The sequence below is a fragment of the Mesoplodon bidens genome (assembly GCF_964165515.1).
Source record: "Mesoplodon bidens genome assembly, chromosome: 20".
Lineage (NCBI taxonomy): Eukaryota > Metazoa > Chordata > Mammalia > Artiodactyla > Ziphiidae > Mesoplodon > Mesoplodon bidens.
In genome coordinates this window covers 10,248,336-10,272,196 of record NC_138181.1, presented here as the reverse complement: position 1 = coordinate 10,272,196, position 23,861 = coordinate 10,248,336, and the positions used below count along the sequence as shown (strand labels likewise).

The 23,861-nt window shown below is 43.9% G+C and overlaps 1 protein-coding gene and 1 pseudogene across 2 annotated transcripts in view; both read right to left on the bottom strand.

Annotated features, from left to right (window-relative positions):
• Positions 1–23,861, bottom strand: part of ZMAT4 (zinc finger matrin-type 4) — a gene marked incomplete at both ends in the record, with an annotated part of 212,228 nt that overhangs the window by 34,801 nt on the left and 153,566 nt on the right. The window lies entirely within an intron of this gene.
• Positions 16,428–21,826, bottom strand: LOC308608265 (BAG family molecular chaperone regulator 1-like; annotated as a pseudogene). Its single transcript has 3 exons — positions 21,786–21,826; positions 20,777–20,921; positions 16,428–17,011 (listed from the first exon to the last, which is right to left on the bottom strand). The product of its transcript is annotated as a BAG family molecular chaperone regulator 1-like (transcript).

Below are 23,861 nucleotides of genomic sequence, written 5' to 3'. Positions count from 1 at the left end.
AGCTGCTAATTCTTTTCACTAACCAATCACTATGGCTTATAATTTAAGCATATGAAATGCAGAAGAAACACAATAGTTTATTTCAGACATCCAGAGTTTACACTTGTATCTGCCCAAAGAAAATGGTGAAGAGAGTGAATATGTGTGTAAGGTACACCATTGAAGGATACTTGGAAGGCCCATGGACCCAAACACCTGTCTTCTCAACCACTTACAAGGAGGCCCCTCCAAGGCTGAGGCTGTAGACTTCCAGGAACCTGGCACGGCTGATGCATGCTTACAAAGAGGAAAGCACACTGGGCCAAGAATCAGTTCTATTCTAAATAGTGGCACTAACTGGGCGGCTTTGCACAAATCCTTCACTTCTCCAAGTTTTCTGTCTCATTTGCTAAAGAGGGTATTTAAGGCCAGCTCAAATGTTATGATTCTAAGAGGTTACTTAGCATTAACACTTCATTTGACAAACATTTACCGCTTCCCTCACCAATGTGTTGGACTCTTGTGTTAAGGGCTGGGAAGCAAGACAAATAAAACAGCACATGTGGCTTCAGGGAGCCGTCCGTCTGGCTGGGGGACCACCAAGGACACTCTAACTGTTACTGAAGTCGGGTCTAGCTGCTCAAAAGCCAATATTCGAGAGGCAAGATTGGTGGAAAGGAAAGTTGGCTTTATTCTAGAGGCTGGCAACCAGGGAGAAGGTGGACTGATGTCCAAAGGCCAACTCCCCACTGCCAGTCAGTGGGCAAGAGCTTTTAAAGGGGAGCTTCAGGGGTGTATAGGTGGAGGGAGGGGATTACGTGTAGAAACAGCACAGTCAGCTCTGACAGTCATCTTGAAATTGGTCATGCCATGGTCTGATCAGCATCATCTTGATTGTTTTAAGTCCAGTTCAACTTTAGTTCCGGAGTTGGTTTGTTCCCATTTCTCTGAGGCCAGTTCTTGGAATTGTGGCCACTTATGTCATGGCTACAGTCTGGTCATCATGTAGTTAACTTCTTCCACCTGGCGGGGGTTTCAGTATCTACAAGACAGCTCATAGGACATGGCTGAGAATATTATCTATAGTCCTTGAGGAACTAAAGGTCCTTGACTTTATTTAATAACTAAGCATTGTTAATTGGTCTTATTTGACTGATTTTCCTTTGTTTCTGTCTTTTCTCATGTCTCTGATTAAATTTATTCTTTTTTTTTTTTTTTTTTTGCAGTACGCAGGCCTCTCCCTGTTGTGGCCTCTCCCGTTGCGGAGCACAGGCTCCGGATGCGCAGGCTCAGCGGCCATGGCTCACGGGCCCAGCTGCTCCGCGGCATATGGGATCCTCCCGGACCGGGGCACGAACCCGTATCCCCTGCATCGGCAGGCGGACTCTCAACCACTGTGCCACCAGGGAGGCCCTAAATTTATTCTTTTATTAAAGTTTTCCTATAGACAAAAAGTAGGCTGAGGACTTGGTTGGGGGGGATAGTGGGGTCTCTTCTGGGAAGGGTCCATAGCGTCCTGCTCGGTTTCATAACCACGGGATGCTACACAGACAGAAGGAGGGTCCCCCGACATAACAGAAGAAGCTAGCTGGAGATTAGTAGCTGTCACTTGAGTACCTGGCCTCATGGCGGCACAGTGGGGCAGCATGCAGCACTAGGACAATGTGACATAGTGACAAGATGGCAGACTTGGAGGCCTCTCAAGGCAAATACTGTAACTCTAAGTGCTCCTCTGTGAATCTGAAAAACAAGACTAATATTATTTCCCTTGCAGGGTGGGTGTGAGGATAAAAGTGAGATAATGCATAAGAAAATACTAGTAAATGCCTAGCATAATTGTAATAGGGAAGAACAAATCTGCCTCCATATTAGATCTGTTCCTTTTACTTTAATTTTTGTGCTCTGTGGCCTGTGCTTAGTCATGCTGGCTCTGCACCTTTTGTAAAAGAATGTTGCCTAGGGCTTCCCTGGTGGCGCAGTGGTTGAGAGTCCGCCTGCCGATACAGGGGACACAGGTTCATGCCCCGGTCCGGGAAGATCCCACATGCCGCAGAGCGGCTGGGCCCATGAGCCATGGCCGCTGAGCCTGCGCGTCTGGAGCCTGTGCTCCGCAATGGGAGAGGCCACAACAGTGAGAGGCCCGCGTACCCCCTCCCCCCACAAAAAAATGTTGCCTATAGCCTGAATTATACAGGGTAGCCCATTCTCAAGGCTCTGACCTTTAAAGGTATAACAGTCCTCCATTCATATAGAGATAAAAAGTTGCAGAACAGAGAATAACATTTGTCTTGTTGGAGGTTTTACAAGAACATCATGACCTAACCAGATGTGGGCAGATGCAAGAACAAAGGATTCTGACAGCAAAAAGTTTGCAATAACCAACCTCACCCCCTCCCCTTTTAGTATAACAGAAGCCTGAATTCTAACTCAGGCAAGATGGTTCTTTGGGACATGAGTCCGCCATCTTCTCAGTCTGCTGGCTTTCCAAATAAAGTCATTATTCCTTGTCCCAACAATTCGTCTCCTGATTTATTGGCCTGTCATGTGGTGAGCAGGATGAGTTTGGACTCGGTAATATTATTTCGGTGATTTTCATTTTTACTAATATGCAAGTTACTCAGAAGAGGAACCAAGAGGCCAAGAAGACAGATGTGTCAGTTTTGCCTCAGCTTGGCCTTGCTTAGCCTGGCTGGAGGAAGTGGTCATCCCTAGCCTGCAGACCCCAGATCTCTCTTTTCCAAGACCGCCAGGGTATATCACGGCACAAGGGGACAAGGGATGGCATCTAGCATTCCAGCAATAGCCAGAAAACAACAGTGCTCTTGGTTGTGGGAAATCCATCTCACAGGGGCATGAGATATGTTGGGTTCTAAAACCACAGGGACCCCGGACAGGTCATATCAATTCTAAGATGAAATAAACAACTCTTCTTCCTCCAAGTTTCACCCCGCCATAACAAACCCCAGAACTAACAAAGCCTCAGCCTGCCCCATCCAAGCAGCTACAGTGCTAATGTGTTTGACTCCAATGGGAGAGGCTTCTGTGATTGGTGGCCCTTTGTCTCCTGTATCCTACAAACACTCAAGGCTTAGGAGAAACACTAGTTTGCCAGACTCCTTATCATTGGCCCAATATCAATACCCTTGGGGAAGTGCATGGGTCTGCTCACTGCACTCACACTGCCTTTACCTCTCAAATGAGGAAACTAAAGGAAAAAATGTCCCCAAGGATATACAGCTCGTCTGTGTAAAGGGCCAAGACTAGTCTCCAACACTAAACTAGCCTGCTAACCGCCAGCCCTGTGATCTTGACCTGTGTCACCTGCCCCATTGCATGCCACCCTCCCTGATGCCCTGCCATGAGCAGTAAACATGCAGGGTGTCTGGGGAATGGCAAAGCTGGTTAATATCTCTTTGTGATTGAGCGCTGTATCCAGCACACTGTCTGGGAGGACAGACCAGATCTTTATCCCACTGGTGTGAAGGTAGGCTTCTGTGACTATAAGAAGGAACCCCTGAGTCTTTAGAATTAAGAGGAAGCAAAGCCGTTGATTGCTAATGGGAGATGCTGGGTGGACAGGCACCAGTTAGGATTCAACTGGGGAGGTAAAAGAAAGCACGGAGAAGATGGGGGTAGGCTGGAGAGAGCCATTTACAACTGCAGCCCTCTGCAGGAGAAGCTGGGTTTGGAGTTTGGGTAAAAGGAGAATAGAACAAGGAGCTGTGGAATTATCCATTGGATGAACCACATTTCCAAAACAAAGTTCAGCACAGCTGACCCTGTGAAGCTCTTCCTGATCACCCCACTCTGAATTATGTGTTCCCTCTGTAGTTTTCCCAAATGATTCTGTGTATAAAATCGCATTGTTCTTCTCTACCTTTGTACCTGTCTCCCCCACTGAACTGTGCCTGGTCTGGAAGACTGTCAGTAAGTGATTATTGAACCAATCAATAATCAAACGATGAATGAATCAGGAGATTTGACATTTGGTTTGTCTTTGAAAATCTGAGATATGTATTTGCCTTAAGAATATTGCTGTGGAATAGTCTACCAGAAAGGCTGAGATTTTCAAGGGCATTAAGCACACTGAGAATGTATCACCTCATTATGTAACTAGAACATTTTAGATATATCTGCAGTAGAGTTAGGCATTAGAATCTAATGCATAGATAAATAAAAGAATATAAGAATATATACACAAATACAAACCCATACACACATATATACTCAAAAGTCTATATATACATACATATATGTTTGTCTTTATATGTGTGTAAGTATATATACACACACAGAGAAAGAGAGAGAAAATATTCATTGTTTTACTGACTTTATGGACCAGGAAGACATACACACTCCTAAAATTAATATTCATGAACATTTATTAACACTATTGTAATTCAACTTATCATTTGAATTATAATATTTCTACCATTACAATTTTTTCTGCTATGTATAAGCCTGGAATAGAATTAAAACATCTTATACCTGTGAGATTTCAATATTTTCTAGGTTGATATTCATATTCAATTTATTTCAACTTGCTTCTTCAACTTTAAATCTAATGAGAGCATCATCTCTTTTCTTATATGGTACTAAGCAGTCTCTGTGTTCACAAATAGGTATGTTAATAAGGCTTTGTAATTGATACAGCCCTATTTCTTAGGGAGTCCTTGGAGAGGATAGGGAAGGAAGTGAGGATTAGTCTACAGATGCAGAGGCAGGAGGCCAAGGGATTGACTGCTGGAAGGTCTCACTTCTGTCTCTGTGGTGGGAGGGGAAGCCATCACTGAGAATGAAGGTGATGGAAGGTTAGGAAGAGGCTTGAAATAAGTTGTCAGCTTTGAACCGTCCACAGGGAACGGGAAAGAAAGTTACACAGAGATACACAGGAGGACTGAGCTCTGAGTCAAGAGCTGAGGAAGGACTGTGTCAATTTATCACAGCCCAAGGTTTAGGTGATTTTTCCCATTGGTGTCTCCACATCCTGATCACAGGAAGGGATGTGAAGATGTGTGGATGATTCCAGGTTACAGCCTGCCTGAGGGGGTGTAAACACAAGAGGGCAAGGGACCTGAGGGTACTAATAAGGGGGAGGCAGGCTGATGTCTAGGTTATCAAAGAAATGAAGTCAGAAAAAAGTCGATAATATGGTATATATGGATCAAGGGACTAAAGGTCGTAACACTGAACAGTAAGGTTCTGGAAGGTTTATTATGCGCCGACTATTGTGTGAAGCATTTCACATACATTATTTCATTTCATAATAACTATGAAGTCTGCACTATGACTATGAAAGAGGCTAGGTAAGTTATCCAAGGTCATACTGCTAATAAATGATAGAAGGACTCAGCCCTCTCATCTATTATATGACGAGAGCGCATGGTGAATAGTTATAGTGAAATTAAGAAACTGTTTTGAGCTTAGAAAGCTGTGGTCTGGGCATGAAATTTTGGATAGAAAGGAGGAATTACTGGAGGGCTGAAGGTCTAGAAGTTGGTAGCTGGGTGGCATGAGCCTCAGAGGAACACGAGCACTAATTTGGAGCAGAGAGATGGAAATTTGAAAATGTCACTAATAATCTACAAGGATGTCAACACTGCTTCTGGGTTATTTGTAACTTAGAATGAAAACAAGGAGTAACCACGAGGGAAAATGCCAACACAAATCTATGCAATACAGAATCACTACTACTTCGAATCTAAATACATAGTGATAAAGATCCATCACACAATGGAAAAATGATTGTATTTGTATGACAGATCATGTGGAAGCATATTATAATGTCTACTTGAGAAAGCCTTACTTTCAGTCTTCCTTTTCTATTCGAATTCTACTTCCTGGCAAAACAAAAAAACAAACAAACAAAAACCAAAAAAACCTTATTTTCAATTCTTACTTAATGACTTGCTGCTCCATGTGAAAAGTTTCACGTCACTCATGTGGCTTCCTCCATCTGGGACGTCCATCCGTCAGTGGCGTTCGTGCAAACTCTCTCTTGTCTGGACCAAATTCCACATTCTACACAAAGTTTTTCTTCCTTCTCCAAACAGAAGTATAGTCGGTCCACCGTATCTGAGAGTGGTTGAATTCACAGACAGAGCCCAAGAACGCAGAGGGCTGACTATACTATGACACTTTATACAATATAAGGGACTTGAGCATCTGTGGATTTGGGTATGGGGAGGGGGTCTGGAACCAACCTTCCCCAGATTCCTAACGACAATTGTATATGCTACTTGTGCTCCAAAATCCCCACCACATTTGTTTGTACTTCAAATGCCTCTGCTGCCTTTCACAGTTACATCCATAATCAGTAAAACAACAGCTCACATTCATTGAGAACATCATATTCCCTGTGGGGCCTAACATGGGTCCCTTGAAATAGATTTTCTCTAAACCTCACACATCTCTTATGTAGAGTATAATCGGTATCAGTTCCATTTTACAGATGAAGAAACTGAGGTTCAGAGAGGCAAGTTACTTGTCCAAGCTCACACCACCAAATAGGAAGGGACCAATATTCAGACACAGTGATGTCTATTATTAGTCTCGGGCCCAACCCCTGTAGTATTCTACACATACAGACTCACATTCTATAAATCCTGAAGAGTAGGTACAGCTTAAGATCTGAGTATAAATGATCTTTGTACTTCCTGGAGTGCCATGACAGTGCTTTGCCCATAATAGGCTGTGCAAAGATACTGAGTGGGGGGATAAATGAATCAGGCTAGTGATAGTTAATAAGGGAAAACGTTGTTTCTGAGCATTTAAATAATTGTGGGAGAGGGTAAATTATCAGAAGAAAAGGGCTTAAAAAGTGAGGAATAGGGCTTCCCTGGTGGCGCAGTGGTTGAGAGTCCGCCTGCCAATGCAGGGGACACGGGTTCGTGCCCCGGTCCGGGAAGATCCCACATGCCACGGAGCAGCTGGGCCCGTGAGCCATGGCCGCTGGGCCTGCGCGTCCAGAGCCTGTGCTCCATGGCGGGAGAGGCTGCAGCAGTGAGAGGCCTGCGTGCCGAATAAAAAAAAGTGAGGAATAGTTGGCAGTGTAGGGGGAAAATGGGGCTACAGGGAGATATGTGTCAGGACCTGAGCCATGCCAGAGCTACAGTAGCCCCACTAACCCCAGTCACTGTTAACACACCCATGTTGTGTCAGTGTACCTGTGCGTATGTCCACGAAGTCATTTTCTTACCTTTAAGAGTTTGATTTTTCTTTTTAAAAATTTTACTTTATTTTTCTTATTTCACTCCTTAACACCTTACCGATGCACAACCTGTCAATGGCATATACTTTTTTTTCCCAAAATAAGTAAAGTTAAAAAAAAGTTCTCTTTTATTATTTTCTTATTTCTGTGATAGCATTGTTTTTACATTATCAATTGGTAATAAGCAGGAGAGAAAATAGCACGGCTTGCCAAAAAAAATCTATAAAACTCTTAGACTAGGATGATTTCTTGCTATGGGCAGGGGCGAAAGAAGAGGGATGAGCAAGGACCCCATGGATGGACATTACCTAAAAGGTTTGTTTAAGTATCAGATACAACTAAGCTTTAAACGTCATTGGACGCAATAAAGTTTCTTTCTTTTTGGCCCAGCAGCTAGAGGTGCATGAAAAAGACCCTATTTGTTTAGGCAAACAAAAAAGCATCTAAGCACAGTGCAAATGAATTCGTGTTTATCCCAGGTTTATTCCCTTAAATAGCTGGGGAAAAATATTTTCTCTTTGTTGTCACCTCTAAGAAATTATCTTTCACAGCTCAGAAACACTCCTTACACCACCAGTTCTAGAGAAAGATTATTTCCACATCCTTAATTTCACCCAGAAATGTAAAAGTAAGTCAAGGCAATAATGTCATGCATCAAGCAGTTATTCTACATGTAACGAAGAGGCTCCAGAAGCTCTGGTTCTATACACGGGGAGTTGGGCAGGAAATGTGAACTGTTTGCAGGTAAAAGTCTCCATCCTGGGGGCATCATTCAATATGGTTTTCTTAAGCTCAGTTACCTTCTTTGCATTCATAATACCTCTGATCACTTTACAAAAAACTATTCAAACATCAGTAGTCTCCCACAATCCACTTGTGTGTAAAAGCATCTAAGGATGGAGCCATCCACACAGAGAAAAGATACAGAGGCAGGATTCCATTACCCACATCCCTTCAGCACCCTGCGATCATTTGCAGTATATTAATTTGTACACATTTGTAGGAGTTTCATGGAGATATACTTAGAGGCTAGTCATATGGCTCTATTCTGTCTGCCCTTTTAGATGGTGGATGATCTTTTCAAAGGGAAGAGCAGCAATTTCCCAGCGGCCCTTGTGTAAACTGCTCGGCTACTAGTACAGAGAACGAAATTCCCCCAAATCTGATGAACGGATAGCGTTCCTAGGTTTTCTCTCCCAAACCTGTACAAAGCATTTCCGTTTGTATGATTTCCGAGAGGTCCACTTAGCCAAGGCGCCGACAAATAAAAGGTGGCCTGGGAAATGATGTTCAGTACATCTTGATCATTACTTTCTCTAGAGACCTAAACACAGTGGTGAGAAGGACTCGGGAAAATTTGGTCACTGCTTCCTTCTGCCTCCGTTTCCTTCCCCAGACAGTCCCCTGCTGCGTCCTCATCTCTCTGTGACTTCCTTCTCTCTAAAGGACACCCCAGCCCACCACATGCAGACACACTCACACACACTGCAGCCCAGCACCCGGGCGTACATGTGTTCCAAGATATCCCATCCCCTGGCCAAGCAATCAAACTCCCATTCCCTGGTAGTAGACTAGGTAGTCAGTCGTACACTAAATATTCATTTACAGTGATTCCCCGGACTTCCCTGGAGTTCCAGTGGTTAGGATTCTGAGCTTCCACTGCAGGAGGCACAGGTTCGATCCCTGGTCGGGGAACTAGGATCCTGCATGCTGCACGCACGGCACAGCCAAAAAATAATAATAATAATAAATAAATAAATAAATAAATAAATAAATAAATAAATAAATAAATAAATAAATAAATAAATAAAAATATACAACGATTTAAAAAATAATAAGTAAAAAAAATAAAATGATTCCCACGGAAAGAGTGGCTACAACGTTCCAGAAAGAGCCCCCAGACTTTAATTTGGAAGTCTTGGGTTTGCCCCCTTGTTCTATCACTGACTACTTCGAAAAATTCCTCTGCCTCTCCAGTGATTCCCCTCATTAGCTTTGGTGTCACGGCCATGAAAATATTCACTATGGTGCGTAAGTGGCTAACAGACATGGCCTTTGTGCATGTGTTCTGAAAAGCAATGTTTAAAAGGAGAGCTTAGGGCTTCCCTGGTGGCGCAGTGGTTGAGAGTCCGCCTGCCGATGCAGGGGACACGGGTTCGTGCCCCGGTCCAGGAGGATCCTGCGTGCCGCGGAGCGGCTAGGCCCATGAGCCATGGCCTCTGAGCCTGCACGTCCAGAGCCTGTGCTCCGCAACAGGAGAGGCCACAACAGTGAGAGGCCCGCATACTGCAAAAAAAAAAGGAGAGCTTAAAGAGTACAGATAGATACACATATGTATGTGGATAACCGAATCACTTTGCTGTACACCTGAAACTAACACAAGATTATAAATCAACTATATTTCAATTTAAAAAAAAGTTTAAAAAGTTAAAAATAAAATAAAAAGAGCTTACTAAGTCAAAGAAACTGTAATTTAATTAGTAAAGTTTGAGAGCAGGAATGGCTGAGTTCTGACATCTTCTGGGGGCCTCCATCACCACCTGCCAGAATAAGTGTCAGCGACCCGGGCCCTTTTCTAAAGGTTCCAGATATCTGAGTAAGCTTCTTAGTCAATGTTACAAGAGATGCCGTGAAGAACTGTAAGGAAGTCCAGCAATCAAAATTAAGGACATTTCCAGAAGAACCTGTGACTAGTCCCTGGCACTTTTCAATATGTCATCGCCTTTTCATTTAATGGATGTGAGAACATTTCTTAGTAGACATCTGAGGGTGTAAACACACACACATACACATTTTGTATGCCTTTTCTTCTTGAGAAACAGGCTTGCACTCACAGAACTGATTGAAGTTGAAAAACAGACTTGGCCAAGCAGCCGGGGTTGAAGTATGGTACACAAAAGCTTTCACTCTGGGAAAAACCAGGATCTCTGACATAAAGCCAAACAGTGGCTTCAAGTCCTGCACGTCCGCATCCTTTTTTTTTTAAGCCAGTGCTCAATTTATTCTGCCAAACACAATCAAAAAGCCCTCACAATGTTTTTTGTTTTTTTGCTTTCTTTGGTGTTTCGAAGGTCAGCTTTAAATGCCTTCACATTTCTTCGGCTGCCTTCTATTCTTCTTTCAGGAAAACAAACAACAACTTAGAAGAGAAAGATAATTTGCTATGCCTGCCAAAGCTTCTGGAGCTATAAGTTATAAACAGGTGGCAGTCACCAGTGGCACAGTCTAGGGGAGTTTGTAATTAAATAGTGGCGCTTTGAGTACCTACCAGAAAGCACTGATGATGGATCAATGGCTTGGGGAGAGTTTTTGTCCCAGACAATCAAGTCTCAGTCTAACACGTATATTTGGGGGCACTGAGGAATGTTTTATGAGGGATTGGGGCCCTAGGATCAATTTTAATTTCACTGAGTTCCTAAGACGCAATTGTCAAGTTTTTTTTTTAATGAAAAACTTTCATTTTTTTTAAAAAAACACCTCCCTCCAGAGGGAGTCCCCATGCCTTTTTCTGATGTGAGAGCTGCCAAATGCAGAGTTAGGTATCCTGAAAAAGTAATTGCTTCTTTAGCCGAGGCTCTAGTGTGTAGTTCCTGAAAAATAACCATCTTCAAAAGTTCCAGAGAGAGGAAGGCAGTCTGAATCTCAAATATAAAAAAGTAATGAAATAGACTGAAAAAAATAGGACACAACTCTGTGATTCCCAGGAGGGTACACAGAACACTTTAAATGTCTCCTCTGTCTCAAAGTGACATTTCTAAGACAAACTGCAGGTGTTGGAGACGGGGTCAGAAGGAACACTACAGTCATATGACCAAAATAAAATAACATGAAATTATTTTCAGATTATCCTCAGAACGGAAGCCCTTTCAGAGAGGCAACAAAAGGCAGCAGTTATCGTGGGAATTGCTTAGTGCCAAATCAGAATTAATGGCAAAGAGGCTGAGTCAGACTTGAAGAGGCTGACACCCCAGTAACTGTGTGATTCCTCCCTTCAAGTCTGAATCCACCAAGATCTGGATAAAGTGACTTAAAACAAGAGGTCAACATGCAGTTCCTTATGGTTCGGCACCCACCACTTCCTGTCTCTCCCAAAAGAGAAATTAGTGAGACTCAGAGAATTATTAAAATTAAACTTTAGAAACAGAAATCCCTCCAATGCCATATTAAAATAGTTATTAGGTGGGTCCTCTGCAGTAACAGAAGCTGTGTACAGAAATAGCCACGAGACAATTCCTATCATGATGAAGTCCTGGACAAATGTCTGCTTTTAAGAACCCCTGAGGGACTTCTCTGTGGCACAGTGATTAAGAATCTGCCTGCCAATGCAGGGGACATGGGTTTGAGCCCTGGTCCTGGAAGATCCCACATGCCGCGGAGCAACTAAGCCCGTGCGCCACAACTACTGAGCCCACGAGCCACAACTACGGAGCCCGCGTGCCTAGAGCCCATGCTCCGCAACAAGAGAAGCCACTGCAATGAGAAGCCCGCGCACTGCAACGAAGAGTAGCCCCCACTCGCTGCAGCTAGAGAAGGCCCGCGCACAGCAACGATGACCCAATGCAGCCAAAAATAAATAAATTAAATAAATTTTAAAAAAAGAACTTCCTTTCAAAAAAAAAAAAAAAGACTTGAACAGGTACTTTAGAAAAAAAAAAAACCCCTGAACCACTCATGTGACTGTTGGATGGAAAGGTCCTTGCTTTCCAGACTCACCAGGACACTAGGTACCAGGTCAGGGAATGGAGCAGGGTGTGCCAGGATGCTGGAATTTGGGGATGTTGGGAAGACAGTCAGGCCACCACCACCAAATCTTCAGTCTGTCTTTACTTCACAGTCATTTAATGAGGGATGGAGTCTTCCATTGCACAGCTGATGTGAAGGTTAAACGGCTCCTCTGCTTAGGAGGAGCTCCATTGAAGTCCCCTCTCCAGGGTAAATAAGTGCTTATCAGACAGGAGAATATTTGTGTTATGAAGAACAATTAAGGATGGCGAGGTAGAGGCATCGGAGCAGCAAGAGGGGCGCTGCGGGAGAGGCCCTGAGAGGGCAGGAGAGGCATCCCAAGAAACAAGGGTGAGTGTTTGGGTCAAACTTCACCCACTTCTCAATTGTGCAGTTTTCAGGCTGTGCCTGGGCGTGAAAGGCCCCAGGAAAAGCTTCTGGTGCTTTGGGGAAAATGGAACATAAACAAGGTCAGCAACGAACATACACGCCGTTCAGATTTCTATTAAACGGGGGAACTCTGAGTCAGTGTACAAGGTTGTATCCGGAAGAATTAAAAAGATGCTCATGAATAGAAAGCACATTATAAATATGAAGTGCAACAGAAAAGCTTTTGAGTTCAGTCTATTACGTGGTTGTCTTCAGTCTGATACGGAAGCATGACGTCATTACATAGCAATGAATAATTACCCTCCGTCACGGGAAGCTCAGTCTATGCCTTCAGTGACTTGATGCTGGTGATGGCAGGGTACCCCCTCCTGCACCCAAACCTCCAGGCCTATGACTGCTGCTTCTTAGCTGAGCAAAGCCCAGAGATAGGAAGGTCGCAAGCCACCGACAGAGTCATGGAGAAATAATGGCCGGCCACTCTTTAAAAGGATCCATGCCTTCAGCTTGACTCTTCTCTTGAACGGTATTTCTCATCCATGACTGCTCAGATATAGATGTGGAAATTGGGGATATGAAAATTCTACGCTGGTAAAGTTTTCTACAGGGTTTTGAATGAGCGTGGAGATAGTTTGGGAGCTGGGAAGGCCCAGTTGGGGCTAATATACCCAGGCAGGCTCTGAATCCCCAGCCCTCCATAAGGTCCCCAGGTCCACACTGGGATTCCCACGCCCACACGGGGACCCCATGCCCACAAGGGAATTCCCACACTCACACAGGGATCAAGGGCGGGGAGTAACTCTTAAGCTTCAGAACTTCCACCATTCTCAGTTCGTAGGATTTTTCTAACAATCCTCCAAAGAGGTGGAATGGAAAGACACAACGCTGTTTCTCTGAGGTTCAGCCAAGATAAGGCTGGATTTTCCTAAATAACATTTATACGGAAAATAAAAAGAGGGAGGGGAAGAGTGAGGCAAGGCAAGAACACACACGCACAGATGAAATCACGGAAAAACAGTATCTGAGTTCCTGCTTGCCTGGGTCTAGTCCTCATAGTTGTTTTTTTTTTTTTTTTTTTTTTTTTGCGGTACGCGGGCCTCTCACTGTTGTGGCCTCTCCCATTACGGAGCACAGGCTCTGGACGTGCAGGATCAGCGGCCATAGCTCACGGGCCCAGCCGCTCTATGGCATGTGGGATCCTCCTGGACCAGGGCACGAACCCGCGTCCCCTGCACCGGCAGGCGGACTCCCAACCACTGCGCCACCAGGGAAGCCCTAATCCTCATAGTTTTGAGGGCAGGTGCTTGTCTCAAACAAGCAAAAGATCTTTATCATAAATAAATATATATGTAATAATACATATGTAACAATGTACAAATATATATAAATGTATTGTTTATTTTTGCATATATTTATAAATATATGTAGTGTATATATTATATAAATCTATATGTAATATTATGTATATGTTTGTGTGCATATATATATATATACACATTATTATACAAGAGAAAGACTCAAGTGAGAAAGGAGTTCTAAATAAAAAGAAAAAATTTCAAGCTAACATAAGTCACTCCCCTCCCCTGTCCTCTGTCTTTCCCTTATACCCATTTACATTTACATTTATTTTGCTCAGGTGACTTTCAAATCTTGTTAGAGGAACAGGAAAAGTAAAAGCTCAGAAATGTTTACATACTTTAAATGTCTCAATAATATGCACAGAAATGAATTATTTTTAAAAAAGCGTTGGTGACTTTTAGTCATTTTTTTTAATGACTTTGCAAATTTGACGATCCCTGACAACCAAAGCTGATGTTGCCAAATGGCAGCGAAACCATTTTCTTCTTCTAAGATGTCTTTTTCTCTTTATTTCATTGAAATTCAAACTTTTAAAGATATTTTGGCCTGAAGAATTAGGCATGACATTAAGTTTACCAAATTTAGCAAATGAAAATATAGGATGCGTGGTTAAATTTGAATTTTGGATAAACAACAAATAATTTCTCAGGATCAGCATGTCCCAAATACTGCATACTCATTGCATACTTCTACTAAAAATTATTTGTTGTTTATCTGGAATTCAGATTTATCTGATCATCTTATATTTTATCTGGCAAACCAAGGGGCCATTAAAAAATCATACCTACACCATATAGCCTACTGTTATGGTGGGTGAGCATTAAATAATATAGGGTATTCAAAAATAATTATCCTGGGATATCAGAGTAGGAAAAATATTAAACATTTAGTCATCCTCATTAGTATGGCTGAGAAGTAGTACATATACACAATCAATGTGGCTTCCAGAAGACTAGAGAAAACACATATCAATACTTCAGTGTATTCAGCTTTCCTACTTCCCTCACTTGGCCAAAAAGGGTCATCTTTTCAGGACAAATATTTCCAGCTCACTCCATTCAGTATGAAAATAAAAGACTTTCCTTCTAAACCTGATACACGAGCATGTCCTTCCTTCAGGAGAAAAATCTGGCAACGCTGCGGCAGTTTTAGCCTCTCTCCTGTAAAAGCTATCTGTGAGAGAAGGGCTATTAATATTGTCTCCATTTCCTTATCTAAGGAAGGAGGATTGGAGGCGACGTCTCTACACTACCAGGTTTAGAGGAAGAGCATTGCTGTTTGGAAGGAGTAAAGATCCATTTCCATTCTGGTGGGTCTGAAACCTCACATCCGGGCCGTATTTTACGGAAGTAAGATGACTGACTTAGTTTCCCAAGGAAAGATATTTGAGAGACACCACAGTTTTCTCTGGAGAAAATAAAGGTGTGGATGAGCAAAGTCAAAACTTATATACTTGTTCTCCTGTTAAGAGTCTTGGTGAGTGTGTCACTGTCTGGGGGGAAGTTTTGGAACTTGTTTGGAAATGCCTTTGAGATTACACTCTATTCTGAGCCGCGAGGCACAGGTAGACATTTCCTGGCAGCTTTAGAATCCCTGTCCATTTCTCTGTGGCTGGTTTCCCAGTCTGTTTAACCAAGCACTTGCCACATGCTACATTAGGACTAGGCTCAAGCAGTTCAGAAGCTGCACTCTGCCTTCTGTGTTCATTTAGAAATGAAAAAAAAAAAAAAAAGAGGCCAGTAATGCTGCCTTATAATGAGTGACGATAGATGGGTGACATTACCTGTTCACGTACCAAGGGAGTCTCTGCCTGTAAAAATCAATTTATAATAACACTTGGAAAACCATATTCTTTTGGAAGTATGTCAGGACCCTTTATATCTATGAGACAAGCATAATGGGGAATACCCCAGGGGGCACTTACCGACTCACTAAACAAATACTTCTTTAGTGCATGTCAAGTGCCAGTTAACACTGGGTTACGTGTTAACACTGCAGTGATGAAACTATGTACAAAGTCTCTGCCATCACATAGCTCTCAGCCTAGAGGAAAGAGACATGTGCAAAGGTGATTGCCAACCATTGTGAGGAGTGCTGTGAAGTGAAACCATAGTGCAGGGTCCTATGGGGAGCTGAGGAAGGATGCCCAGCCTGGAAGCATTCTTGTGACAGCTTCCTAGAAGATGCTCATCAAAGGCGAGATCTGAAAATTCAGTAGGTATCTACCCAGTGAAGTGTGTGTGCATGTGTGTGTGCGTGTGTGTGTGTGTGTGTGTGTGTGTGTGTGTTGGTAAAAAGATAGCAGTAAGGGGCTTCCCTGGTGGCGCAGTGGTTGAGAGTCCGCCTGCCGATGCAGGGGACACGGGTTCGTGCCCCGGTCTGGGAAGATCCCACATGCCGTGGAGCGGCTGGGCCCATGAGCCATGGCCGCTGAGCCTGCGCGTCCGGAGCCTGTGCTCCGCAACAGGAGAGGCCACAACAGTGAGAGGCCTGTGTACCGCAAAAAAAAAAAAAAAAAAAAAGCCGGGAAGACTTGGGCAGGGGAGGTCCCCTCCTGACAAGGTGGGCTGCTGGACGGCACAGATATACAGAGATGGAACGAGAAACTGACAGGGGCGCTAAGATCGTACAGACAATACTTGTTCACTGAGAGCGGGTATAAGAGAAGGAAAACTGGCAATCATCCAGTTGTCCCCAGCAGCCCTGGGGAAGGCGCGTCACTGCTGTTCCAGAGAGGACAGAGCTGCTGGAGCTGTTCTCCGGAGCAGCCCCGCCTTCCCTGCCCCACCTCGGGGAGTCAGGCCAAGTTTACGGACTGCAGTCGCTCTGTCTCCTGGCAGATGTTCCGCCCTCCTGCGCCGCACTCAGCCAGGAACGCCTGAATCCTTTCCCCCAAACCCTTCCTTTTTCATTCTCCTGTCTTGGGGATTTTCGGGCAGAATCAGTGTGTCAATCTCTTCCAAGATCTTCATACACTGCTCGCCTATGGAGTTTGCAGAGAGCTTCAGCTTGCAAATCCTTGGCCACAAAAGCCTGCTGAATTCCAGTAAGCTCTTTACTCAACGCCTCCAGTCGGTCAGCTATCTTCTCCACAGACTTCTGCAAGTCTTTTAACTTCTTTAGTTCAACTTCTTCCTCGGGATTGTTCCTTTTCCCAGTTCACATGACCCGGCCACCGTTTGGTATTCCAAGTGCTGACAATGGCGTCTCCATTTCCTTCAGAGATTTCCCCTTCAATATGAGTTTCTGAAAAGGCCGCAGGACCCCTGTGGCCTCTGCAACAACGTGGACCAGGTCTTGGACCATTGGTTCACTATAGCCCTCTTGCAGGGTAACTTGCAGATCGTGCTTCTTCTTTTTTTTTTTTTTTTTTTTTTGCGGTACGCGGGCCTCTCACTGTTGTGGCCTCTCCCGCTGCGGAGCACAGGCTCCAGACGCGCAGGCTCAGCGGCCATGGCTCACGGGCCCAGCCGCTCCGCGGCATGTGGGATCTTCCCGGACCGGGGCACGAATCCGTGTCCCCTGCATCGGGAGGCGGACTCTCAACCACTGCGCCACCAGGGAAGCCCAATATGGCATATTTTTGTTCATCACCCAGGTCTAAGAACCCACTTAGCTAATGGAGGCATCGTACATACCTTTCAAATAAAAGATCTGTTTTGGTAAATAACGTTTCTACAGGCAGCACACCACCAGCCTCCATATTTCTAAGGAAATCTTTAGTTTTATTATTGTATATGTTTAAATGAAAATGTTTTCTCCAAGATTTTAAGGAAAATTTTCCCATTTCATACAGTAAGGACATATAAATCATTGGGGAATTTTAAATACATTTTTAAAATAATGTTAAAATGGGGGCTTCCCTGGTGGCACAGTGGTTGAGAGTCCACTTGCTGATGCAAGGGACACGGGTTCATGCCCCGGTCCGGGAAGATCCCACATGCTGCGGAGCGGCTGGGCCCGTGAGCCATGGCCGCTGAGCTTGTGCGTCCAGAGCCTGTGCTCCTCAGCAGGAGGGGCCACAGCAGTGAGAGGCCCACGTATCGCAAAAAAAAAAAAAAAAAAAAAAGTTAAAATGCTTGCTTTTCCTATTAAGTGTGGAAATTGCCTCAAGTCAAGGACTGTGTCTTGTTCATTATTGCATCACAATATCCAGCATGATAACATATAACACAAATATAATAATCACCTAATAAGGATTCGTTGAACAACCAGTGGATGAATAAATGAAGAGATCTTTCTTTCAAGTGATTCCATTAGAGCAAAGCATCTATAGGATTGACTGTCTCCATTTGCACGTAGCAGTTTCCACCCTGGGCATAGAGCCATACAAAGGTTCCAGACACAATTTACCAGGATGACTAATGCTTCTTCCCTTACATCAACGTCAACTATAAAATCCCCATTTTCTTGGGGAACTGTTCACATGAGATGATAATTGCCAGTAGCAGAAGCTGTTTGAAAAACAGATTGAATGTGTAGAACGCACTATGCTTTTGTGGGTGTGTTTTCCTTCCTGTATCTCTATATGTTTATGTACGCAGGATACACCAGAGATTTTCAGGTAAACAGCTTTTCAAAATATTGCTGTGGACTTCTTGAAGATGGGAGGATGTCTTTTATATTTTAGGGCAATGCCATCTTTATACGCCAGGGTTTATCACAATGCTTCTTATACGCTAAGTGCTCATTAAATATTAGTCAAAATAAGATAGTGAACAAAAACATCAGTCAGTAGGCTCTCCTTTGAGTAAACCTGACATTTGTATACCTTAATCTCAGTTCACAATCCACTTTATAGAATCCCATCTATTGCAGAAAATTAGGTCTATCGGTAGCAGCTTTGAAAAAAATGGACACTTATGATTACTCTTTTGCGTGGAGTTAAAGCTATAATTTTAGAAACAAAGAAAAGTTACCCACTTGTTAAAAGACAGGTTTCTCCTGATTTTGCATCTTTTCCCAAAGCATCCCTTATTTTGTTGAATACAAAGCCCAACTAACAGAGCCACTACCAAAGCCCACATCTATTTAAGAGCCAGCATGGCAGATATCTGTTCCCAGAACCTTAGGAAAACACCGTGCTGAGCTCTTGTAAAATACAACCTCTGTTACTGGAGCTTAAACTAAACAATAGAGACCTTCAATCAATACTGAGGAAAAGCCTTAGAGCACTGAGGAAGGAAAGCATCTTCACAGGATACTGTCAGCTTCCTCAATGTAGCCAAAATTGGCAACTAAAGAACACTTAAGTAACCTGGATTTTTGGTGGGTGTGTTTTGATGTTGCTTTTGCCCTTTTCTTGGTCAGCATCTCAAAACCAAGGACACTGTCTCCATGTGTCAAACTCAAGGCTGTTTCCAATGTATTAGCCCACTCTGAAATTAGAAATCCAAGTAGCTTTGTAGTTCTCTGTTTGATGAGTTTGCCCACAAACGCATAAATGGAGACAGAATGATTCCGTTTGAAAAGCCAAGCTCGTCCATTCTGGAACCTAGTCAGTGACGATGAAGAGTTAACCCAGCTTCTTCAGACAGTGTTCCATTCATTAGCTTCAGGAAGAGCAATAATGGACCAAAGTCTGTCTCGGCTGAAGAAAGAATGGCCCTACAGGATGTAAACAGACTGCCATGAATGTTCATCAACTACATTTCTTGTTGGACTTGAGAGTGAACAGAAATTTAAGTCATTACCCATATTACTCATTAAATTTCTATTTTTCCTATGAGTGTTCCCAAGGCCTCGCCAAGGTGTCTTTGAGAATTCGAATGCTCTGACTTGTCTTCATTTGGCTGACATGGGGAAGTCTGCTGAACAGAGCAAAGAGAAATACATGTATCTTTCACTGGTCCCATTTCTTCCCCCCCCCTGCTGGACCTTGGGCCCCTCCAGGCCTTCACACAGGCCTCTGCATCCATTCTATCCAGTCTCCTGGCCTCCTGAATCCCCCTATTACAATCCATCACAGAGCTATCCCCCTAAAGCACAGATAAGACCGGTCATCATCCTACTCAAAAAAAAGAAAAAAGAACAAAAAATGTCAGTGGCTATCAAATAAAGTTCAGCTTTGCCTGACACGTAAGGCTATTTATAATTTGGTTCTGATCTGTCTTCTCAGTTTTATCTCACTAACTCCAGGGAACTGGGTTGCTAATCGTGCTCATACTTCTGCCGTCTCTCTACACTTTTAGTCACGCCGACCCTCTGCTCTAAAGAAACTGGTCATCAGTTTCCATGTGTCCTGATGCTAACTGCAGGTTGGATGTCATTGTTTCCCTACTTTCAATTCCCAAAGCATCATGCTGGAGTGGCTGTTAAGCTCTGATTTTAGTTTTTCATATGTTGTGTTCTATTTATTTCAATAAATGTATTATTTTGCTCTCCCTGCTCTTCTCAAGACTTTAAATGCTTTGAGATGGGATGATGAGTCACAGACATTTCAATATTCCGTAAATCTTTAGGCACAGAGCCTGGTACATAATAGATACTTAGTAAGTACGAGTGAATGAATGAAGGAATGAATGAAGGAATGAATGAGAATGATCTCTTCCACGTCACCCTATTTTCCCATTCCAATAATATGACAGGAACACGAGCCATTTAAGCAGTTTAATTATCTAACCCAGAATATGGGCTCTGAACATCAGAGCAAGTCTAGATGCAACAGCTGAGGTGTCAAAACACATTAAAACTAATAATGCAAAAAGAACCAGGTGTGAGCTAAGCTGAGCATTTTCTTCTGGCACCTCTTCCCCTACCATTCAATTGTTCTATAATTATCGTCTCTGCTTCAAGGTCCTATTTTCTGCTAATTCTCAACTAGATAAAATACATACAGCTTTCAGAGATTGAAAATATTCCTATAAGGAATATTAGTTCATTAACCTTAGTTCATTAACTAAGGCTTTTGTTTTAACTTATTAAATGGAATAAAAATACACCTTAGTTACATAGTAATTTATTATCAAGTATTCAGCACTGGGAAATGTTCAATCATCCGTTTGAGACCCAGAATTCTGAGTGCACCAGAAAAACTGGAGTTGGTTAACAGGAGTGAGACCACTCAAATCCTGGGCATCCATTCAGGACCTTCCATCAATGATACGTTGTTCTGCATACTGTAGGTGATACAAAGAATAAGAAGGTATGGACCCTGCCCTCCAGAAACTTTGACAAGACCACGACTGGGTTAAAAGTATCAGGACAGATAACACCAAATGCCCAGCCCTGGGATTCGTGCTTCAGCAGAAGGTTCTGACAGTATCTGGGTATGCAGTTAAGAGTCGGTCATGGGCAGGCCCTGCCTGTACATGGAAGGTGCAACTGTCAAGGGCTCTGGAGGACCAACTGTCCACCAAATTCTGTTGAATTCACATCCAATTTGTTCCTCATTTTTTCCCTTTACTGATATTCCTGCTGCTACTACTTTCTTTAGATCAAGTTGGCATAATTTCTCACTGGATTAAATTAGTAGCCTCCCAATAAATCTCCCTGCTTCCCATCCAGTTCCCTTCTAATCCAGGCTCCACATTGCTGTCTGTAAACATCTCTTTCAAAAATACAAATATCAGGGCTTCCCTGGTGATGCAGTGGTTGACAGTCCGCCTGCCGACGCAGGGGACGCGGGTTCGTGCCCCAGTCCAGGAAGATCCCACATGGGCGTGGAGCGGCTGGGCCCGTGAGCCATGGCCGCTGAGCCCGCGCGTCCGGAGCCTGTGCTCCGCAACGGGAGAGGCCACAGCAGTGAGAGGCCGCGTACCGCAAAATAAATAAATAAATAAATAAATACAAATATCAACATGTAACTTTCCTGCCAAAAACTTTAAGTTACTCCCCATAACCTTCAGGGTTCAGTGGAAGTATCTTTCCTGCCAAAAACTTTAAGTTACTCCCCATAACCTTCAGGGTTCAGTGGAAGTATTCAACTGGCGCCATGATCTGTTTCTCTAGGTCCTTCTCCCATTAACCCCAAAGTGGCCTTAAGCTCCAGCCATCCCACACAGTTCCCCCAGGGGGCGCTGCTGTCCCTCCAGCTCGCAGGCCTTTCCGTGAAGTCCGTCCTCAGCCTGCAGTGTGGTCCCACTCAGCTGCCTGACCTGCACATCTTCCAGTGTCTTTCAAGGTTCACCTGACGCCTCGGATCGCACCATCTGGGAGTTCCACCTCCATTCCCACGCCCACTGTCACCTTCACAGGGCTCTTTTACTTGCTCACTTAAACAAGGCTCAATCAGTGGCCAGAATCCTCTGTTCTGAAATGAAGACTTCAATGGGGATTTGTTAGGTCCATTTTCCTGTGAATAAGCTGCCCCAACATGCCTGGATGAACCTAATGCATCTCTTTCTAACTCCCCTGCTGTTTTTCAGGAACCAACATGCTCCTCCCAAGCTTGGTTTCCTCCCCAAGACTGTCAAGAAATTTCAATTCTCCCCCCATGCCCCCCACTCCCCCAAAACTATTAAAGAGACCTTGGTCAGTATGACTTTCATACTAAAGGAACTCCAGAGCTTTTTCTTAGTCCTGAAAACTATGAATGAATGATGGACCTCCGACCAGAATGGGTTGCTACCATAAAAACCTGCTTGTGATTTGAGAAATGTAGCCCTGAACAAAGGAAGCAGGTAAAGGGTGCGTCCCCAGGAATGACAGAAGCAGGACCTGCTCTTGGACAGAGGGAAGAGCTGGTGACCCAGAATGGAAATGAACTAAGCCCTAAAGTAGGGAAAAGGTGGAATATTTGGATTCACAAATAAAATGAGATGCAAACACCTGGGTGCACTTAGAATAAGTCACAACTTCTTCCCAAGAATAAATCACAACTTCTTCCCATGACCTATTTGGATCTATGCAGTGTGACCTCATCTAGATCACAATCTCTCTTTTTACCCCTCTCCTCTCATTAGCTTCAGGCCCTCTGCCCACCACAGGGCCTTTGCACCTGCCAGCACCTCTACTCGAAGGGGCAGGTGCTTTGTGTCAGGATCCTTCAGGTCACAGTTCAAAATGTCAGCTTCTCTGAGTGGTTGTCACTAACTTTCCCATTTAAAGGAACACACCTCCCATTAGCACTTGTCACAGGCTAAATGTATTTTGCTTGTTTATTTCCTGCTTCTTCTCGATAGGAAACTTCTCTTCTCATTCACTGTAGAATCTCCAGCACTTTGCGCTTGGTACCAGGTAGGAGTTCAATGTTAGTGGAATGAAGTGGAAAATAAATGAAAAAATCAAAGAAGGCATCAAAGAGGAAAGAAATCAACACATAACAAGCTTTCTGTTTCTAAAATCTTGACCTTGAGTCACCTGATCAGAATTTGTTTCTATCATCTCACAGGGAGATTAGGAGCCCACGAGCAAACTGTTAACTCCAATTAATCTGCTCCCCAAAACTTTGGAATCCCCAAGCGTATTGGAGTGGCCATGTCCTAAGGGAAAATGATTGTCGGATGAAGGAAGGATTGTTGAAAACTCAAATGGAGATTCTCAAGCAACCTTCAGCTGGGAAAGTGTGCCCTGTCTTTGCCGATTCCCGCCGTCACATCCATCAAGTCTTGGGCAGAGGACCCCAGAGAAACTATTTTCTGTTGACCTGGTTCTCATGAGAATAGGCAGAAATCTCGATCAGATTTTTAAAATGAAACCCTTGACTTGTGTTTACTGCATATATTAATGCCTCCTGTGGATGAGATGTTTTCCACTCCAAAGTCTACAAAGGGTATAACAGCACAGTATTTGTCACATGGGTCAGGTGTCCACCTGCGTTCTGATTGTGGTGGTTTAAAAATGTCCACGTGTTCTCTGGTGGTCTCCTCTTCAAAGGTGGAGTTGAATTCCCAACCACCCCTTGAATAGGGACTGGCATTGACTTCTAACCAACAGAAGGTGATGGAAGCAAGGCCATGTGACCTTGGAGCATCCTAAAAAAAGATGGCTTTCACCTGAGGCTCTGCAGGAAGCCAGGGCCACAGCACGAGCACCTTCAAAACTCCTGGGAGAGGCCCACAAGGAGAAAAACAGAGGCCTCCTACCAACATATGAGTGACTCACTTTTTTTTTTTTTTTTTTTTTTGGTACGCGGGCCTCTCACTGTTGTGGCCTCTCCCGTTGCGGAGCACAGGCTCTGGACGCACAGGCTCAGCGGCCATGGCTCACGGGCCCAGCCGCTCCACGGCATGTGGGATCTTCCTGGACTGGGGCACGAACCCGT